The 20682-nt window shown below is 41.9% G+C and overlaps 1 long non-coding RNA gene across 1 annotated transcript in view; it reads left to right on the top strand.

Moving 5' to 3' along the window:
- The window catches only part of LOC108540069 (uncharacterized), a 42148-nt gene extending 21874 nt beyond the window's left edge, over positions 1 to 20274 (top strand). Inside the window, exons 2-3 of the long non-coding RNA XR_001888579.1 lie at positions 6193 to 6249; positions 20088 to 20274. This is a non-coding gene — a long non-coding RNA (uncharacterized LOC108540069). The remainder of the gene's footprint in view (positions 1 to 6192; positions 6250 to 20087) is intronic.
- The last annotated feature ends 408 nt before the right edge of the window (positions 20275 to 20682 follow it).

Below are 20682 nucleotides of genomic sequence, written 5' to 3'. Positions count from 1 at the left end.
CCTCCCTCCATCCCCCACTCCCCTCCCCTCCTACAACATGTGGGAATTGTGGAAGCTACAGTTCAAGGTGAGATATGGGTGGGGACACTTGCCCAAGACCTCACAGTTTGTAAGAAGCACAGCTGGATACAAGCACAGACACAGTGCATGGAGTGTCAGACATCACCAGTCCTGGGCGCTGCCTCTGGAGCAGTTGCCACCTCTGAGTCAGGGCATTGGATGTAGCTGCCAGTTGCCAGAATAGATTCTGTGTGGCCCCCTTATGTTTCCACTGGTTTCTGCTTAAAGCCCCACACAGGCGCATCGAGATAGGGCAGCCCAGTGCACAGGTCTGGGTCCTGATGTGAGGGAGACATAAGAGACGTTTCAGCTTCCGGCGGGAGTAGCTCAAGTGTCCCCAGGCAGAGCAAAGGGTTTCAGATGTTGGTGGGATACAGGTGACGGATGTTCCAGCGCTGTCACGTGTCTTTTGTTCTTTATTTAAGGACAAAGTTTGCAACATGTATAGTATGGCTGAACATCATTTCCTTAACTCTGTCTGAATTTTGCTTCCTCTAAACGGCTGAAAATAGTAAGAATGCCTAGCACGTACAGAGCAGATACAATGTGCCGAATACTCTTCTACTACACATACCCACACCCACATGAAACATATACACATAACATATAACACGCTCATATATGTAGTGCACACCCATACAATCTTCACAACGCTGGATCTGTTGCTATTATCATCATCCCTATTTCAGAGATGAACTTAAGACACAGAGGTGTTACACTGAATGAAGTCTGGCATAAAGCTGCCCCATGCGTGTGTTAAGTTTGGCCTTAAAGGGTTCTCGGTACACAGTGAAATGTAACCTAACCTGATATGTAAACGGCCTGTAACCTAACTTCGAATTACACGCTTGCAACAAGTACCCGAGTCTCAGCCAATCACAGTAGCTAAACCTCCAACCAATCAGAGGTTGAGCCTGCCAGACCATGACCAGTTAGGCAAATGCGGACTACAGCCAATCAGGCTTTTCCATGTGTCACCTCCTTTCCTCTGGCTACAGATAGGCCCTGCACATGTCAGGGGAGCATTCCCAACCATTTTCTGTTTGGATTGTTGCCTGATTCTAAAATTGCAGTTAAACCCAATGAAGATCTACAAAACTAGATTTGTTGTAACTTTATCTTTTAACAGAGGAGTCACCTGCACAATTTCTTGTTATTCTTGTAGTTGGAGAGTGGGAAAATGTGGAATCAGGATTCAAATTCAGAACATCTGGCTTTGCGGCCCCAGCACCTGTGCTCTAACTATTGCCTGTCACTGTTCTCTCTTACACATGCTGTGTGTGCAAACTTAGTTCAATGTAGTACCTCTGTGTCTAAGTTCATCTCTGAGATGGAGATGATGATAATAGCAGCAAACTCCGTGTTGTGAGGATTTTGTGTGTGTGCACTATGTGTGTGTGTTCTGTTATATACATGTGTTTTGTACGCCTGTGTGTGTTTATTGTTTGGAGAGGCACAGGGAATAAAATCTCACCATTAACTTCTCTACCTCTTCCCACTCAAATGGGATCAGCCATTCTCTCTTTCTCTCTCTCTCTCTCTCTCTCTCTCTCTCTCTCTCTCTCTCTCTCTCTCTCTGTCTCTCTCTCTGTCTCTCTTTCTCTGTCTCAGATTCTTCTTTGCTGTATCCAGGAATTTCCCTTTAATTCCTCTGCCAGTAGGTATTGATATCTTCGTATTGTTTGGTAAATTACATGCATCCAGCCTACAAAAGGACTCATTGCATTTGTTTAGATTCATTAAATCTTCCTTGAAGGTGTTTAACAGCCCCTTTTTATTTGTAATAACTTGGATGAGAAGCATTGAAGTACTGGAACAGAAGTAGTGAAGAATACATTATTAACTCACATTTACATAAAAAGTAGTTTGAAATGTAGGAAGGAGAGTAAATAGTTCGTCAGGTGAAACCATTGCCTGGTGTAAGGAACATATCCAGTGATGTTGGCTTCAAGCACGCGAATGTTTTCCCTGTAGCACGTCACAGTTATAATTAATGGATTTTGTATCATCCCTACTGAATTGTAAATTCTGAGGGCAAGGACTGAAATTTTTTATTTATTTTCCTGTGCTCATAGCACAGGCCAGTGTTTGTAACATCAGCTGCATCAGCAATATTTGTTGGAGGAATAAACAAATGGATGGATACACATAGATCCAGTCAAATAGGTTGTCTTGAAAACCGGTAAATGCAAACTCCATTCCTTTTCCATGATGACTTAGCTCTGGTCCTGTGTATGGGCTACCATATTAGGGTTATTAATATCAGAAATCAACCTAGATACTGAGGCTTCATCCTCTTTCATTTAGGCAAAGGTGGTGTTGTGTCTGTTCCCATTCTGTGTCCATGGCAGGCATCATTGAGGTAGAAGATCAATAGGACTTGTTTTCGTGACAGGATGTAGCAAAGACACCAGCCTAAAACCAGCTTGGACTAGGAATGATAATGCATTTGCATGCTATGGGACACTGCCACCAGCACCGTGACAGTTCACAGGTGCCATGACAATGCCCGGATGTTACCTTATATGGTTCTGGAAATTCTCCACCCCCTTTCTAGAAACTTTGTGAATAGCCTGCCCCTTATTTAGCATATAATCAGGAGTAGCTATAAGCATAGCTAGCCAGCAATCCCCAAGTGCTACTCTGGCTATGGGATATTCCTGCTCTGTCTATGCAGCAGGCACTTAACTGTACACCGTCGCTCTAATCAACTTGCTTTCTTTCACTGTTGGCTTGCTCTTGAATTCTTTCCTGAGCAAACCCAAGAACCCTCCGAGATGAGCCCTAATTTGGGGGTTCACTTGCATCATCACTAATTAATCGCAGCATTCTCACTGAGGTGGGACCAGGTCTCAGATTCCCTGTGAACACCTGAGCCCATGCTGACACAACCAATTTATCAGAGTTAACAGGGCAGCTGGACACCCTCTCTAGAGGCAAGAGGCAGACAGTGAATTTGGGAAAGGTGACTAGCAGGCAAATCAGCAGAAGAAGGGAGGGCTCTGGGGCTTCTTTATTGTGCTTCAAACCTCCAAAGTTGGTATCATTCTGCAAGATTATTTCTTCATTGCTCAAAATCACTTTGCATTTCCCTGGGTATAACCACACTCCTGAGTCTGGCAAGCAAACAGGTGATACAACAGTGTCAATTAAATACTGTTTCTATTACTAGAATGGAGAAGAATACACTGTCCTCCCTATATTACCTTTTTTATTGACTCTAATAAAAACCATCCAGAAAACAATTGCCCTCCATTAAACATAAGTATTCCGTCACATAAATGAGCAAGGTATTATGATGTGCTACATTAATAGAGGCAATCAAAAGTGAAAAGGAGGAAATAAATAACCAAGCACAGGTGTCATCATAACAAATTCACCAAGAGCAGAAGTGAGTGGTCCAAGTTAGATAAGAAACATTTCACAGAACAGCATCCCTGGAAGAGGTCATGGGTGGCAGAGCCCAATGCAGCCACTCTGCCTTTGGGTGGAGAATTGCATCTTGCAACATTGTACCTCTATAGCTGACCTTTAAGGACAAAGATTGTTAGGTGTGCCCTCTGTAGCATATAAATCACATAGCCGTCTTATCTTTTCTTCTATAAAATAAAAGGAACACAATGGGGGTTTTGCTGTAGCAGAGTGTACGGCCATGCTCAGAGCTTGAGCAAGGTAAGAGTCAAAGATGTAGCTTCCCTCTTGCTTTGATATGGACACATTCCAAAACTCTAGCAAAATGCATGAGTTTCAGTGAGTACTGGTTTGCTGTAGTTTGGGTTTTAGGCAAGGGATGAGTATTATCACTGGATATTATTGAAATATTCCTTCCCAGTGTGATCTATCTAATACCAGGTCCTGTGCTTTGAAGAACATTTATCAACCTTCAACCGGGAGTCCTGTTCTGTTTATCCCTGGACTGAGAGTACAATATTACTGAATTTATACTGCTTTGTTTGAACCAATTTACTACTTATCTTCATTTATTTCACAGAAGTTCCTGAATAGTTTTCACTAAAGTCAATCAATTCTTTATTCCATATGCATCTAAGCTATACTATTTGCAAATGCTCTTTCTAGATTGGGTCTCCAGAGTTTTGCAAAGTACATATTTTTTTCTGAAGCAAGAAGATTCATGTACAGTTGACCCTTGAACAACACAGGTTTGAACTGCATGGGTCCACTTATACGTGGATTTTCTTCCATCTCTGCCACCCTGAGACAGCAAGACCAACCCCTCCTTTTCTTCCCCAGTCTACTCAATGTGAAGACCTTTATAGTGATCCATTCCCACTTAATGAATACAAAAATACATTATTCCTCTTTTTTATAATTTTCTTAAGGACTTTTGTTTTCTTGAGTTTACTTTGTCTTAAGAATACAGTGTATAATACATATAACATACAAAATATGTGTTAATTTACTGTTTATGTTATTGGTAAGGCTTCTGGTCAACAGTAGGCTGTTGGTAACTTAAGTTTTTGGGAATTTTTGACTGTGCTGGGCGTCAGCGCCACTACATTGTTCAAGAGTCAACTGTATATATATGCATATACATTTATACCTCTGTGTGGAATATGGATACACACATGCACACATATACTTTTCCTAATGGAAATTTTAATTTAAAACACGTGATTTTCAAGAAGGACGAAAACAACTCAGCTGATTTTGTTTTCTGGGAACAACTTTGAATAATCTATGGTTCCTAACCTTATCTTTTCTACTTACTCAATGCAGGAAAATGCAGGAAAAGATGAATATTTTAATCTTGTTTGCCATCTTCAATCTGGGTAGTGACATTCACATTTAATATTTCCTACCTGGATCCTAGAGGACTCCGGTTAGATGAGACTCTGGCAATACCTCTTTTAGGTGTCAATGATGATAAATATGGCAAAAGAATATCAGATATTTGAAGAGCAGGTCAAAACAGGAGTCCAAAGAGAGTGGATTTGGGAGTGTGGGAGCTACAGCTGTTATCTTACCTGATCAAATGATTTCCAAAGGACTCCTTTCTCCCAACTTGCCCTAGGATTCTTTGAAAGAATCTACAGATTCAAAGTGAAAAAATTATCTTACTTTGGTCGTATTTAATGATTCTTTTAGACCTCAACTATCCTTTCCATTCTAATAGCGTACATTTATACAGCACTCACTGTGTTCCAGAAACTAAGCACTCCAAAGTTATTTAATTTTCACAACAGTGCATGAGATACTGTTACGAGCCTTGTTCTCTAGGAGTAATGAATAACTGAGGCAAAGAGAGGTTAAATAACTGATATGGTTGGCTACGTCCCCACCCAAATCTCATCTTGAATTGTAGTCCCCATAATTCCCACATGTTGTGGGAGGGACCCGATGGGAAGTAATTGAATCATGGGGGTGGCTCTCCCGTGCTGTTTTTATGACAGTGAGTTCTCATGAGATTTGATGGTTTTATATGCATCTGGCATTTCCCCTGCTGGCACTCATTCTCTCTCCTGCTACCCTGTGAAGAGGTGCCTTCTGTCTTGATTGTAAGTTTCCTGAGGCCTCCCCAGACATGCAGAATTGTGAGTCAATGAAATCTCTTTTCTTTACAAATGACCCAGTCTCAGGTATTCCCTTATAGCAACGTGAGAACAAACTAATACAGCAAGTTTCCCAGGTTCTCATAGCACATAAGAGGCAAAGTCAGGCTCTGAGACCAGGGCTGCATTGTTGACATCCCCAGACCTGATGCTGCTTCAGGAACTGTTACCACTTCCATATCTGCCCCTTGGATGTGGCTACTCCACTGCCATTTTGGAGTCCCTTCATTATGTCCCCAGCTTCTGGCTGAAAGCTCACAGGGTCACATCTGGCAAGAAGTCCAGCTCCTGGACCTATGCCCTGGTTTGAGGAGAGCTGGAGGAGGTAGGTCCTCTAATGTGAAAGGCAGCATACCTTGCTTAAGTCAGAGGTCTCCCTAAACACAGCAAAGGGGAAGGGCCCTAATAACACAGATGTACCTGGCACTACGATAATATGCCATGATATTTTTCACGTAAGGAAAGAGGTTGACTTTAAAGCCCTCTTAGCATCTGCCAACATGATAATCGTGATGATAACATCAACACTTAACATTGGTTATGTGTCACTCCTCTTTTAAAGGTGATGAGCCTGTGAACTGGTTGTTGCTTTCATGGTGCCCATCTTACCCGTGAGAAGGTAGGTATTGTGTCCCTGACTTGCAGGTAGAATGTAAGTGGTATGCTTTGGCCATGTCCCCACCCAAATCTCACTTTGAATTGTAATAATCTCCATGTGTCAAGGGTGGGACCAGGTGGAGAAAACTGAATCATGGGAGTGACTTTCTCCCACATTGTTCTAGTGGTAGTGAATAAGTCTCATGAGATCTGATGGTTTTATAAATGAGAGTTCCCCTGCACATGCTCTCTTGCCTGATGCCATGTAAGACATAACTTTGTTCCTCTTTTGCCTTCCACCATGATTGTGAGGCCTTCCCAGCCATGTGAACTGTGAGTCAAACCACTTTCTGTTGTAAATTACCCAGTCTCGAGTATCTCTTTATCAGCAGAGTGAGAACAGACTAATACAGTAATGGCACCAAGATTCTAACCCAGAACCCCTAGCCTCAGAGGCTAGGTTCCAATCCCTGAGCCACAAGGAAGCTCCCTGACATCCCTTTTGCCTTTGCTTGCCTTGAGGATATAGTCTCACCATGGGCCTCTCCCCCAGACAGACATAAAGGGCACTTTTCTCTTTCAGGTCCCTCATTACAGTCTCCAGAAATTTCCCTTTGATGTATTATGTCAATATATTATTAATCTCATCAATTGCATAGAGTGTATTTTGTCTCCCTAGTCATAAAGAGCCAAATTGCAGCCATCGGCTGTTCACTAAAGATTCCCTAATGAAGTTTATCAGCACGCTTACATATTAATACCTAGGATGAAAATGCATCATAAATTCAACAAAAGGGGTGAGGAATAGGTTATCTTCACATAAAAATCAGATTGAATTGTGGAAGAGAGAGTAAGTAGACTTAGTTCATCAGGTTAAAACAGAATCTATGTTGTAAGAAAAGGGTTTGGCATAAACATTAATGTTGATTTAGAGCACCCACAAGGTCCTCATTTTTTTTGCACTTTTCACAGTTGTAATCAATTGATGCTGCGTCATCTCCTGTGGTCGGTAGAATAATGAACGTCCATGTTTTGGATGCCCCAAAGATGTCTACATCCTAACCTCTGCCACCTGTCAAAATGTGACCTTACATTTCAAGAGGGACTTTGCAAATATGATTAACAAGGATCTCGAGATGGGAAGAAAGATTATTCTGTATTATCTTGGAGAGTCCAATATAATCACAGGGCTCTTATAAGTGAAAGAGGGAGGCATGTAAGAACTAGAGACAGAGACGTGATAATGGAAGCAGGGGTTGGAATGATGCTGCCGTGAGCCAGGGGATGTCAGTGTCTCTAGAAGCTGGAAAAGGAAAGGAAATGGATTCTCATTTGGAGTCTCCAGAAGGGATGCAGCCCCATCACACCTTATTTTTAGCTCTAGGAGACCCACTTCAGACTTCTGATTCCAGATCTGTGAAATAATAGATTTGTGTTGTCGTAAGCTTCTGTGCTTGTGGTCATTTGTTACAGCAGCAATAAGAAACGGATACATTCCTCCTAAGTGTTAAGTTATCCAAGGGCAGGGTACTCAGCTTCTCTAATAAGTTTCTGTAAACTGTTGGCCAAGGATAGTCCTTAGACAATAATAGGTATTATAACATATTGTGTGGAGTGAATAAACATATGAGTGAATAAATAGATTCTAAAATATTTTAAGCACCCCTAACTGTATACCCACCTAACAAAAGTGGCTTGGCTTTGGCTCAGTGGATAGGTGGCCTATTCAGACACTGATCTAAGCACTGAGACCCCATCTATCTTTGGAATTGATTCCATCTCCCTTCATTCCAGGCAAGTTTGGTGTAACTTTCTCTTGAATGCCCATAGCATGCTTTATTAATCTATTATAGCATTGACAGTGAGATGGTACAAAGTTTTAGAATTCACTATACAGATAAATAAATCTCTGAATTGATAGAGCTGTTAGAAACTATTTGCCAACTTCTCGAGAAGCATGAGATATACTAGATCTTTGGAAAAGTGATTATTAAGCACCCAGGTAGAAAAGTGTCCTAAGGCATTGCATTTTAAAAAATTAATTATTATGGGTACATAACAGTTGTATATGTTTATGAGGTCCATCCCATGTTTTGATACAAGCATACACAGTGTAATGATCTGATCAGGGTAACTGGGGTATCCATCCCCTCAGGCATTTATTATTTCTTTGTATTAGGAACATTCCAATTTCATTTTTTTGGTTATTTTTAAATACACAATAAATTATTGTTAACTATAGTCACCCTATTTGGCTACTGCACACTGTATCTTATTCATTCCATTTATTTTTGTACCCGTTGACCATCCCCACTATCTCCCTTCTTCCCTGATATACTTCCCACCCTGACAATCATCCTTCTACTCTCCGTGGGTACTTCTGTTATGCTGCAAATCCACAGGTGGAGGAATCTCTGCAAATGCTGTTCCTATTTGCCCCAAACAACTTTGCATTTCTAGAGAGTAGCCACATCTCTCAAGTCTAACGAGTGAGTGGCAAGGGATGTCCCTAACCAACGATTAAAACAATTACAGGTTGTTCTTTACTCTGGAGACTACAGCACCATTTATTTTCCCCTAGATTACCACTTTATGAATTCAAACAAAGTCCACCCCAGAAAATACAGATTCACTTTAAATTAAACATAAATTGCAGTGCACATAGAATGAGCAAGACATTAAAATGTAGCATATTGATCAAAGCAATCAAAAATACAACACTAGAAATAAATACCCAGGAGCAGCAATCTTGAGGACAAATTCCCAGGCAGCAATAGGTCGGAGAGAAACAGGGCATATTGAACCAGGCCAGAGCAAACTTGCGGAAGACTATGGGCCTTGAGGCAAAAAGCAACTGCTCTGCCTGGGGTGAGTCATCAGAATCACCTGTTGCAAAATGCATCTTTATAAACTATCTTTAAAGAAAAGGCTTGTTAGGGACACATTCTGTTGCGAATACATCTTTAGCTGTCATTTTATTTTATTTTCCTTTTCCTAAAACTAAAGGAAGACAGCAGAAGTCTGGTCCAATCTAGTAGAAGTGCTTTTTGCTCTCACCAGTCATTTATAAGGAGAGGGACCCTGCGTATGACCTGCAGTCTTGAATCCACTCTCAGCCTTGGCAGTGTGTGAAAGTTGATTATAAAAATTGGGTCATTCTTGTCATGCTCAACTAAAATAGAGTCGAAAAGCTAGGGGGAAAAAGCACGCAGGGTACAAAATATTGCGAGAATATAATTCTCTGCAAACCTGACTGCTAAAACTGCTTGTTGTAACCTGAAATGTTTCGTCTGTAGCTTCTGAGATAACCTGCTGCAACTTCAGGACAAATTTTGCCCACTACGCTTGCTCACCAATTGGAGCTCACCAATTGGAGCTTACCCAAATCCTTATTAGTTGATATGATTTGGCTCTGTGTCCCCACCCAAATCTCATGTTGAATTGTAATCCCCAGTGTTAGAGGACGGACCTGGTGGGAGGTGACTGGGTCATGAGGGTGGATTTCCCTCTTGCTGTTCTCATGATAATGAGTGAGTTCTCACAAGATCTGGTTGTTTAAAAGTGTATAGCACTTTCTCCTTCGCTCGCTCTCCTCCTGGCCATGAGAAGACACGCCCACTTCCCCTTCACCCTCTGCCATGACTTTAAGTTTCCTGAGGCCTCCCCAGCCATGCCTCCTGTGAAGCCTGTGGAACTGTGAACTAATTCAATCTCTTTTCTTCATAAATTACCCAGTCTCAGGGAGTTCTTTATAGCAGTGTGAGAACGAACTAATACACTGGTGCCAACAAACTCTGTCTCAAAGAGCAACACGTAACATTTCTTAAAAAAATAAGTAAATAAACAAACCTGTGACGTTTGTTCTTTGGACATATGGAAGACTACACAGTCTGTGTGTATGCCCGGAATTGCAATTCTTTCTTCCCCAATAAAGCATTAAATTTAGAGATTCATCTCTACATTTGTTTTTTGACTTCAACAAGTGGAAAAGTGGGGCACAAACTCCATGGACTAAGTCAAACATCTGTGAATTCACCTGCCCTTCTTCTTATGATTTCACTCACCTTGGGCCAGTGATGCTGTTCAAGAAAGTAAGAATTCTTGAAGTGACCTTATTTGCAGTTTAAATCTTCACTTCCAAACTTTATGGATTCTGTTTGCTAGTGTATTTCATCCTTTCTTTGCAACCAAGGGCTGAGCTGACAATGAGATGATGAATCAGAAACTCACAGCAAAGGAGATCATGCCCCCAGCACCCCGTGTCAATGGCCATCATTAGAACGTGAGATAAAATCCAAGAAATCCAAGGTCTCTATGGTGACCTGGCTCTGCCTGGTTTCAACTCTGTCATGGCCTTCAACTTTGTTTAGTACTTATTTTTTTTTTTTTCTGATTCCCTTCTTGAAAACGCAGTGATATCTAAAAAGTTATTTTTTAATGTGTGTGTGATACACACACACACACACATACACATATTTTGAGATGGAGTCTTGCTCTGTTGCCCAGGCTGGAGTGCAGTGGCTCAATCTTGGTTCACTGCAGCCTCCACCTCCCAGGTTCAAACAATTTTCCTGCTTCAGCCTCTGGAATAGCTGGAATTACAGGCACATGCCACCACAACTGGCCTTTTTTTTTTTTTTTTTTTTTTTTTTTTTTGTATTTTGGGTTTCCCTATGTTGGCCAGGCTGGTCTCAAATTCCTGGCCTCTAGTGATTCACCTGCCTTGGCCTCCCAAAGTGCTGGGATTACAGGTGTGAGCCACCATGCCCAGACTCTATGTACATACTTTAAATGTTTTTCCTCAAATTTTTTTTTTTTTTTTTTGCTGGTAATAGACTAATTGGCATCTTGGAAACACTCATTGATGTTTTATGAGGGTGAACTCCTGTGGCCTGAGAAGGAAGAACTCTGCTGGGATGCAGGATAGAGAAAGTTCGGTGGGGAGGGAGATGCTTTTGTTTTCTAGTCTTGCTGTTGCTCAGGGTATCACAGTGTGTCTCATCATCTAGCAGGAGTCCCCATCACCCTACCGCAGCTGATGGCGGGGCTGGCTCCTAACCAGTGCCCAACAAGGAATCCGTCGCATGGGTCCACAGCCTTGTACCAGGCTTGGGGGTTCCAGCCTGTGGGTTTTCTGTGAGTGTTAATCTGCAACCCAGGAGGCAGCTGGGGAGAGAAATTTCTGCTCAGATCAGTTTGTAGGGGAAGAGGATGAGTCAATCACAGTCTCTCATAAATGCTTCTAGGCGAGGAAATGTGTGCAGCCTCATTTGATGTGGAAACGGTAAATATCCATTATAAGCCTTACACATTTTGGAAAACCTTTGAGCCAGAAGTTTTACTTCTAGGAAATTATCCTGGAATTAGAAAAGTTATCAACCATGATATCCAAAAAGATGCATATCACAGTAATAGTAGTAATAGTGACGTGTATGAAACAGCTTAAATATCCAATAAATAGTTAAATACAGTCTAGTTCTACATGGGAATATAATGAAGACACTTAAAAATGCTGAAAAAATGTATTTAATGATACGGAGAAATGGCAATCACATATAGTTAAAGTTAAATCAGGCTACAGTGTAACATGCACAGCATGCTTAAAAATCTATAGTGTGTATATATATATATATATATGTTTTTGGATAACAGGTGGTATTTGGTTACATGAATAAGTTCTTCAGTAGTGATTTGAGATGTTGGTGCACCCATCACTCAAGCAGTGTACACTGTATCCAATCTGCAGTCTTTTATCCCTCACCCCACTCTCGCCCTTTCCCCCAAGTACCTAAAGTTCACTGTATCATTCTTATGTCTTTGCATCCTCATAGCTTAGCTCCCTACTTTATTTTTGAATGAGATAAAGTGTTCTCTATTCTTCATACATCATATTGACTCACACTTTGACCTTAAAATTGTACTAGAACAGCATGATGGTTTTAGAAAAAATAGTGACTGAAGCTATATATAATTATTTTATTAAAGCAATATATAATTTATTAAAGCAAGCTTACTTCCTTATTCTTAAAAAAACAAGATTTAAAAATAATTTTAGACTTGCAGAAAGTTTTAAAGAAACATAGAGGGAGGTTCCAGACAACCTTCACCCAGCCCGCCCTGAGAGCAGGATAATTGTACGACTATAATACAGCACCAAAATTAAAAAGCTGACACTGGTCTAATTCACAGTTTACTCAGGTTTCACAAGCTATACATGCATTCTGCAGATGTGTGCATGTGTCTGAAATTTTATCCCATGTATACTTTCGTATACCCACCACCACAATTGATCACAGTATATAAACGTGTACCTTGCCACAGGGTGCCCTCCTCCCAGTCCTCAGACCCTTCCCCTCTCATCCCTCCACCTCTTAGCCCTGGCAATCTGTTCTCATCTTTATAATTATGTTATTCACAAATATAGATGGAGTCATGCAGTATGTGTCCTTTGAGATTGGCTTTTCCCTCAGAGTAATTTCCTTGATGTTCATCCAAGTTGTTGAACGTGTCAGTAATTTCTTTCTTTTTATTTCTGAATAGTGTTCTATAGTATGGCTGTGCCGCAGATTATTCAACCATTCGCCCATTAAAGGACATCTTGGTAGTTTTTAGTCTGGGGCTATTATGAATAAAGCTGCTATGAACAATAGTGTACAAGTTTTGCACAGAAGTCAGTTTGCATTTCTTTGAAAAAAAAAAAAAACACTCAAGAATGCAATTGCCAGGTCATATGGTAAGCCTACATTCAATTTAAAGATGAACCACCCAACTATTTTCAGAGCAGCTTTTCCATTTTACATTCGTACCAGCCATGTACAGATGACCCAGTGATCCAGTTTCTCTACATCCTCCTTAGAATGTGATATTCAGTGTGCTTCTTTCATGCATATGTTTTCGTAAGGAAAAAAGAAAGCCTGAAACGACATTCACTAGAAGTGGCTAACCACAGTGGGTGATAGGATTGGTAGATTGGAAATTGGTTTTCTTTTTTCCTCTATGAATTTTCTACTGTGAATACAGATGGCTTTTGTACTTAGGGGGAAAAGTTACGGTTTTATTCAAGAAAAGTATTGGGACATTATTGACCTAGGGCCATGAATGAGGTTAACCTTGGAAATCAAGGGTCTATACAGATTGAAACGTGCATGTTACTACCAGTTTATGCACCATGGATCCTTCCCTAGGTGATCTATTTGCAATAAATAATCTTGAATTTGATCTCTATTAATTATATTAACGTTTTACTGTTGCTGTGGGTCAAAATAATTTTAACTTAACCAATATCTGACTAAGTAAAACACAGTAAAAGTTAGATTGATGTGCCGTGGCAATTATAAATCAGTGAAAATAAGAGATGCTTTGAAAGCCACAATTTTAGCTGGCAGATGAAGGCAAAATCATCAGCTGGCAGCATATCGGAGCTAAGCTTTCTGAAGGAATCTGTTCATGTTCATTCTGAATTTATAGTTCTTTCCAAGAATCCATTTAACCCAAAGGGACACATACAGAGATTATCTTTAATGCTGGTTTTGCTACCACAGCTTAATATTTTAATCTGTTTCATCCAGAAACAAAGACTACCCAATGGAAGTCATTTCAAACTAAATCTTTTTTTTCTTGTTAGAATATAATTAATTAGAACTGTGGACAGATCCTATTTGCTATTACACAAATTTTCAGAACTCCTGGTAAGTTTGCTGTTGCTGGGTATGACTTCATAAATGAAAGCCTGACCTCTTAAAACGTATCTCCCAGGCTCCCACTGCAAAAGAAAAAAATCAGGCATCATCTGTGAATTTGAGAATTTTTCCTATTTTTCTGAGTTCCTAAAGTCTCTCTTTTCCTTATTCTGGAACCTCACAAAAGCTGCCTGGACAAAGTCTTTGGGGCTGGAGGTTTCTGGACGGTACCCTGTATGGCCATACAGACACAAAACGAATGAACAGGCCACCTCTGAAATTCTCCACCTCCACTGTCAAAGGGCAATGGGGAAATGTCACATATTCTAACTGCACTTTTGAGTTTTCTGCTGTGTTCCAGTGGCTTGTTGTCTTGCTACACAGCAAGTTGGATGGAAGATGCATTGATTGGAATGCATCTCCGGTCCTTTGAGATTGCTGTGCGAAAGTCCACCGCACCCATGGCAGCCGGGGAGAGAGGCATTTATTCCCTTTGGTCCTGCATCTTCCTGAGGCTAAGACAGACGCACATTTTTCACCCTGGAGGAATTCAAGTCACGGGAGAGAAAACGAGGCCCCCACAAGTGGCATCCAAATTTACCTCCCTTCCCCCAGTCTCCAGACCTATTTTGTTACGTGGATAGGAGGAGAATGCAGAATGGTTATTTGTTTTGATAAATGTGTCCTTAGCCCAGTCACAGTGTCAGCAGAGTTCTCAGGAAGGTTCTTTTGTTGAGTCAGACCGGATCTCTTGAGAAAAGTGGGGCCATGGTATCTTGGGTCACACCCCATCATTAATCTGGCTGGCTTTCCTCAAGCAAAATAGAAATAGATTTAAAGAGGAATAAAGATGCACATACACAGTAACATTTTCCTTCTCCTGGCTTTCAGGGAAAATAATTGGTGTGCAATCCTTATTTTTAATCACCAATTAAATATTGAGGAACACAAGGCCTAGTCTCACATGCTACAGGTTGTACAGGATGCCTGCCCTCAGGGTACTTCACCTCCCTAAGCCTTACCACTGTCCTTATGGGTAAAACAGGGATGGTGACAATATTCCCCCCCGCCCCCCGCTCTGCTGACAGCTAAATGAGATACTGCATCAACCTGTGTAGCATTAGGCGGGGTATCTACTAGGTAGTACTTGTGGCACTACTAATACTCTAGCACTAATACTCCAGCAGTACTAATAGATATCTACTAGATAGTACTAGCAGTAAAAATAAATGTTATGTTTTTGTTTGATTTTTGAGACAGAGTCTCACTGCGTTGCCTAGGCTGGAGTGCAGTGGCGCAATCTCGGCTCATTATAAGCTCCGCCTCCCAGGTTCACGTCGTTCTCCTGCCTCCGCCTCTGGAGTAGCTGAGACTACAGGCACCCGCCACCACGCCCGGCTAATTTTTTATATTTTTAGTAGAGATGGGGTTTCACCATGTTAGCCAGGATTGTCTCCATCTCCTGACCTGATCCGTCCGCCTCGGCCTCCCAAAGTACTGGGATTACAGGCATGAGCCACCATGCCTGACCCACCAAATGCTATGTTTTAATCTACCTCTTGCAACAACACCTGTCCCTAATATAGCCATAGCCTCATCATAATGTATGGAAAAAATTCACTTTTATTTGGGCCAGCTTGCAGTTACCTTTTGTGTTGTGAGACATCACAAAAACCTCCTATAGATGTAGGTTGGGAGTTGCCCCCAGATCAAGAGTTGCTGCAGAGTACCGTTCACAGCAGCAAAGATCTGGAAGCAAACTACATGTCCATCAACATATGAGTGAATAAAGGAAATGTGGTATTTATACACAATGGAGTACTAGCCAATCATAAAAAGGCATGACAACCTGTCATTTGCAACAACATGGATGGAACTGGACACAATTATGTTAGTGGAAATAAGCCAGGCACAGAAAAACAAACATTGCATATTCTCACTTATTTGTGGGATCTAAAGATCAAAACAATTGAATTTATGAAAGTATGGTGTAGAGTAGTAGTTACCAGAGGCTGGGAGGGGTAATGGGGGCTGTGGGAGAGTGGAGGGTAGTTAATGGGTACCAAAAAATCAGGAAGAATGAAGCAGACCTTGTATTTGAGAGCACAATAGGATGACTACCATCAATAATTATTTAACTGTGCATTTTAAAATAACTAAAATATGACGGTGTTGTTTGTACCACGAAAGATAAATGCTTGAGGTCATGGCTACCCCTTTTTTCCTGATGTGATTACTACATATTATATGCCTGTATGAAAACATCTCACGTACCCCATAAACATATACACCTGCTGCGTATCCACAGAACTTAAAACTTTCTTTCAAAGGATTACTGCAGAATTTTTCTGGTAACGTGTCCAGAATTGGTGGGTTCCTGGTCTCACCTGACTTCAAGAATGAAGCAGTCCACTCTCGCAGTGAATGCTACAGTTCTTACCGCAGCCATGTCCAGAGTTGTCCATTTCTCCCTGGTGGGTTCGTGGCCCCCTCAGCCTCAAGAGTAAAACTACAAACCTTCACGATGGAGCAGCTCATAAAAAGCACCACAAACCCAAACAGTAACCAGCGACAGGATTTATTACAATCAGAGAAAGAACAAAGCTCCCACCTGGCAGAAAAGAACTCCACCCAATCACCACTACTGCCTTGGGCAGCCTGCTTTTATTCCCTTATCTGACCCTACCCACATTCTACTGATTGGTCCATTTTAGAGAGCACTGATTGGTCTATTTTACAGAGCGCTGGTTGGTCCATTTTACAAAGAGCTGATTCGTCCGTTTTACAGAGAGCTGATTGGTCCATTTGACAGAGTGCTGATTGGTGCATTTACAATCCTTTAGCTAGACACAGAGTGCTAGACAGAAAAGTTCTCCAAGTCTCCACTAGATTAGCTAGATACAGAGCACTGATTGGTGTGTTTACAAACCTTGAGCTAGACACAGAGTGCTGATTGGTGTGTTTACAAACCTAGAGCTAGACACAGAGTGCTGATTGGTGTATTTACAATCCCTTAGCTAGACATAAAGGTTCTCCAAGTTCCCACTAGACTCAGGAGCCCAGCTGGCTTCACCTAATGGATAAGGCATAGTGGTTGCAGGTGGAGCTGCTTGCCAGTCCAGTGCCTTGTGCCCTTGGGCGGTTGATGGGACCGGACACTGCAGAGCAGGGAGCAGCGCTTGTCGGGGAGGCTCCCGCACAGAGGAGCCCACCACCAGGGGGTCCATCCGACATGACAGGCTGCAGGTCTCCCCACGGGGAGGCTGCTGAGGCCCAGTGAGAATTCGAGCGTGGTGTGGGTGGGCAGGCAGTGCTGGGGGACCTGACACAACCTTTGCAGCTGCAGGCCTGTGTGTTAGTAAGCCCCTCACCGCCTGGGGCCTGCGGCACCAGCTGGCTGCTCCTAGTTTGGGGANAAAGGGTCTCCAAGTTCCCGCTAGACTTAGGAGCCCAGCTGGCTTCACCTAATGGATAAGGCATAGTGGTTGCAGGTGGAGCTGCTTGCCAGTCCAGTGCCTTGTGCCCTTGGGCGGTTGATGGGACCGGACACTGCAGAGCAGGGAGCAGCGCTTGTCGGGGAGGCTCCCGCACAGAGGAGCCCACCACCAGGGGGTCCATCCGACATGACAGGCTGCAGGTCTCCCCACGGGGAGGCTGCTGAGGCCCAGTGAGAATTCGAGCGTGGTGTGGGTGGGCAGGCAGTGCTGGGGACCTGACACAACCTTTGCAGCTGCAGGCCTGTGTGTTAGTAAGCCCCTCACCGCCTGGGGCCTGCGGCACCAGCTGGCTGCTCCTAGTTTGGGGACCCTGAGCCCACGCCCACCTGGAACTTGCGCTGGCCTGTGAGCCCCACATGCAGCCCCAGTTGCCGCGGGCGCCTCTCCCTCCACACCTCCCTGCAAGCAGAGGGAGCCGGCTCTGGCCTCGGCCAGCCCAGAGAGGGGCTCCCACAGTGCAGTGGCAGGCTGAAGGGCTCCTTAAGCGTGGCCAGAGTGGACGCCGAGGACAAAGAGGCCCTGAGAGCGAGCGAGGGCCGCCAGCATGTTGTCACCTCTCAGTAAGTTCTAACCTCTTGGGATGTCAACGAAGCACACAGCTAATGTTTGTGGATGATTAAGTCTTCAATTTGCATCTACTTTTCTCTGTCTGTAAATGTATCAGGATCTTACAGGGCAGACTCAGAGGGAACAAACAAATTGCCTATGGTTTTAATGTGTTTGGAGACACTTTGGTAACAAGACTGTTGGGCACTGAAAAGAATAAGGAATACTTTAAGAGCGGAATAATCAAGAAAAGGAGATTTTCATTAACTGTGAGGAAGCCCTTTCTGATAAATGAAGCTATCTAAAACCTCAGTAGATCTTGGAGAAGTTTTAAATCCTTTGAAGGGTGTGTGTGTGTGTCTGTGACAGTTCCCATGTGTTAAAATGTGTGTTTGTGTGAGTGTGTGCATTGGGTGTGGGGACAGGGGCTCAGAGCAGAGGTGGCACACTTGTTTATAAACTTATCTAAGGTATTACAATTCTGCCACTCTTCCACATTATCCATCTTACCTTTGAGAGGTAAAGCTCCCTGTCTTTCTGCTGTCAGTTGCTGTATTAGGATGTGAGCTCCTGAGAGTGTGTACTTTGCCTGTTATGGTCATGACTGCATCCACAGTATCCAGAATAGCACTAGGCATAGAATACGTACTTAGTAAATACTTGTCAACTTAATGAGTTAATTAAAGGGATAGGCTCATTAATCCAACTGCTTTTTCAACTTTTCTACATTGATGTTTTTTAAGCACTTAAAGTCAGTGTCTCATGGGCACATCTCAATCTTTCATGGCAAAACCTGTTTTAAAACAGTTGCATATATTTAGAAAGGTGTCGAAGCTGTGTGCCTCAGAGCTGATTCCTGGGGAAGGTATGTTGGCATAAACACTCTTGATAGCTTCTAAGCAGGGATTATTGTGGGATATTGCTGAGAATTTTTATCCCATCGAGAAGTTTGTGCAGAAATGTTTAGGTTTCCTAGTCCTGGAGTGAATCCAAATACTACCTGAATTAATATGGACTGAGAATAGTGAATAACAAGGTTTTTCTTGACGATATTGGTTAAAATGTTGCTTTTTCTTTAGAATGTAAAATTAGAATAAAAGAGACATGGTCTTCAATAATTATTTCTGTTTAGATTATATGCAGTGTGTCAAACTCATATAACTCTGTTCTAAATAACTTGAAGTCCATATTCTCTTCCCTCTCTTCATCTTCTATTTATCCCTCTTCATATTTCTAACATAAAGAAAGAGGATCACACTTTTAGATGCCTTAGTGAGTTGCCAGAAATAAACTAAACAATTTTAAGGATTTAGTTACATTGGTTAATTTTATGTGCCAACTTGACTGGGCTAAGGAATGCCCAGATGGTGGGTGGAACATTATTTCTGGGGGTGTTTTTGGAAGAGATTGACATTGGAATCAGTAGACTGAGTAAAGATCCCTTGAGGGCTTGAATAGAGCAAAATGATGGCGGGTGAAATCTCCCTCTCTCTTCTTGAGCTGAAACATCCATCTTCTCCTGTCTTTGGACATTGGAGCTCCTAGTCTTGGCTCTTTGGACTCTGGGACTTACACCAGCCACCACCCCCAGCTCCCTTCCCCACTAAATTCTCAGGTCTTCAAACTTGGATTGAATTACACCATTGTCTTTCCTAGTTCTCCAGCTTGTTGATGCACATGATGAGACTTCTTGGCCTCCAAAATTGCAAAAGCCAATTCACATAATACATTTCCTCTTAAATATTCATATATAGCCTACTAGTTCTGTTTTTCTGGAGAACCCTGGCTAATACAAGAGTCAGGATATAATATTGGGCACAGCTCTGGATAAGTTGCCCTAGTAAGTATTTACTGAGCCTATTTTGCCATAATAATTTCCCTATAGTGCGAGCATTATGACAGCTCACTTTTTATCCTAATAGACTATCCAATGTTTATGTTGCATAATCTATAGTAAATATCGATTTTGGCATGACTGCTGCTACTTACTTGTGCCTCCTTAGCGTAGATTTCCATAGGCAACTTTAAGGATATCTAAGAAGCAAGTCGAAGTGCTTTTGTCCTTTTGCAAAGAATAACACATATGCTAAGAAGCTGGATATAATGCATTTTATGGACTAAAATTTCTCTTTACACAGGGAGGCAGAATAGAGGAGAAAGGCCTCACATGGACTCTGCAGTCAGAAAAAGCTGAATTGAAAACCCACCTCTACCACTTGATACCTGAGTAACCACAGACACTTCACCTAGTCTTTTTAAACCCCAGTTTTACCATCTATAGATGGGAATAATGATAAGATCCACTTCTTAATGCTGCTGCAATGATAAAATTAGGTAATACAATACTTTAAAAGCACTTAACATTGGTGATTGGCACATTTATATACTTTATTGATCGTGTTAATTCTTACAATTATTGCTATTTTGGGATTTAGAGCAGTGATACTCTGCTTGCATTTTGAGGCTGACCTTACTTCCATATGGAGATGTTATCCATTAAAATAGACTGTTTTCCAAACAGCTCATTGGCAATTCTGATCAAGAATACAGGCAACTACAGGGTGCTACTTGTTGACAATCTTTGCCAGCTTGGTGAAGTCTATAATGAATCAAAAACCACATTTCAGTCTTGGTTGTTGAGAATTCCATATCTTTGAGTTTCAAATAAGTGCATCTTTTAAACAGGTCCTCAGTAGGAGTGTTTCATTTGATGTTTTTTGGTAGTAAAATCTC

Source organism: Rhinopithecus bieti, unplaced genomic scaffold, assembly GCF_001698545.2.
Source record: "Rhinopithecus bieti isolate Rb0 unplaced genomic scaffold, ASM169854v2 scaffold_574, whole genome shotgun sequence".
NCBI classification, from domain to species: Eukaryota; Metazoa; Chordata; class Mammalia; order Primates; family Cercopithecidae; genus Rhinopithecus; species Rhinopithecus bieti.
This window is presented reverse-complemented; position numbering and strand designations above follow the sequence as displayed.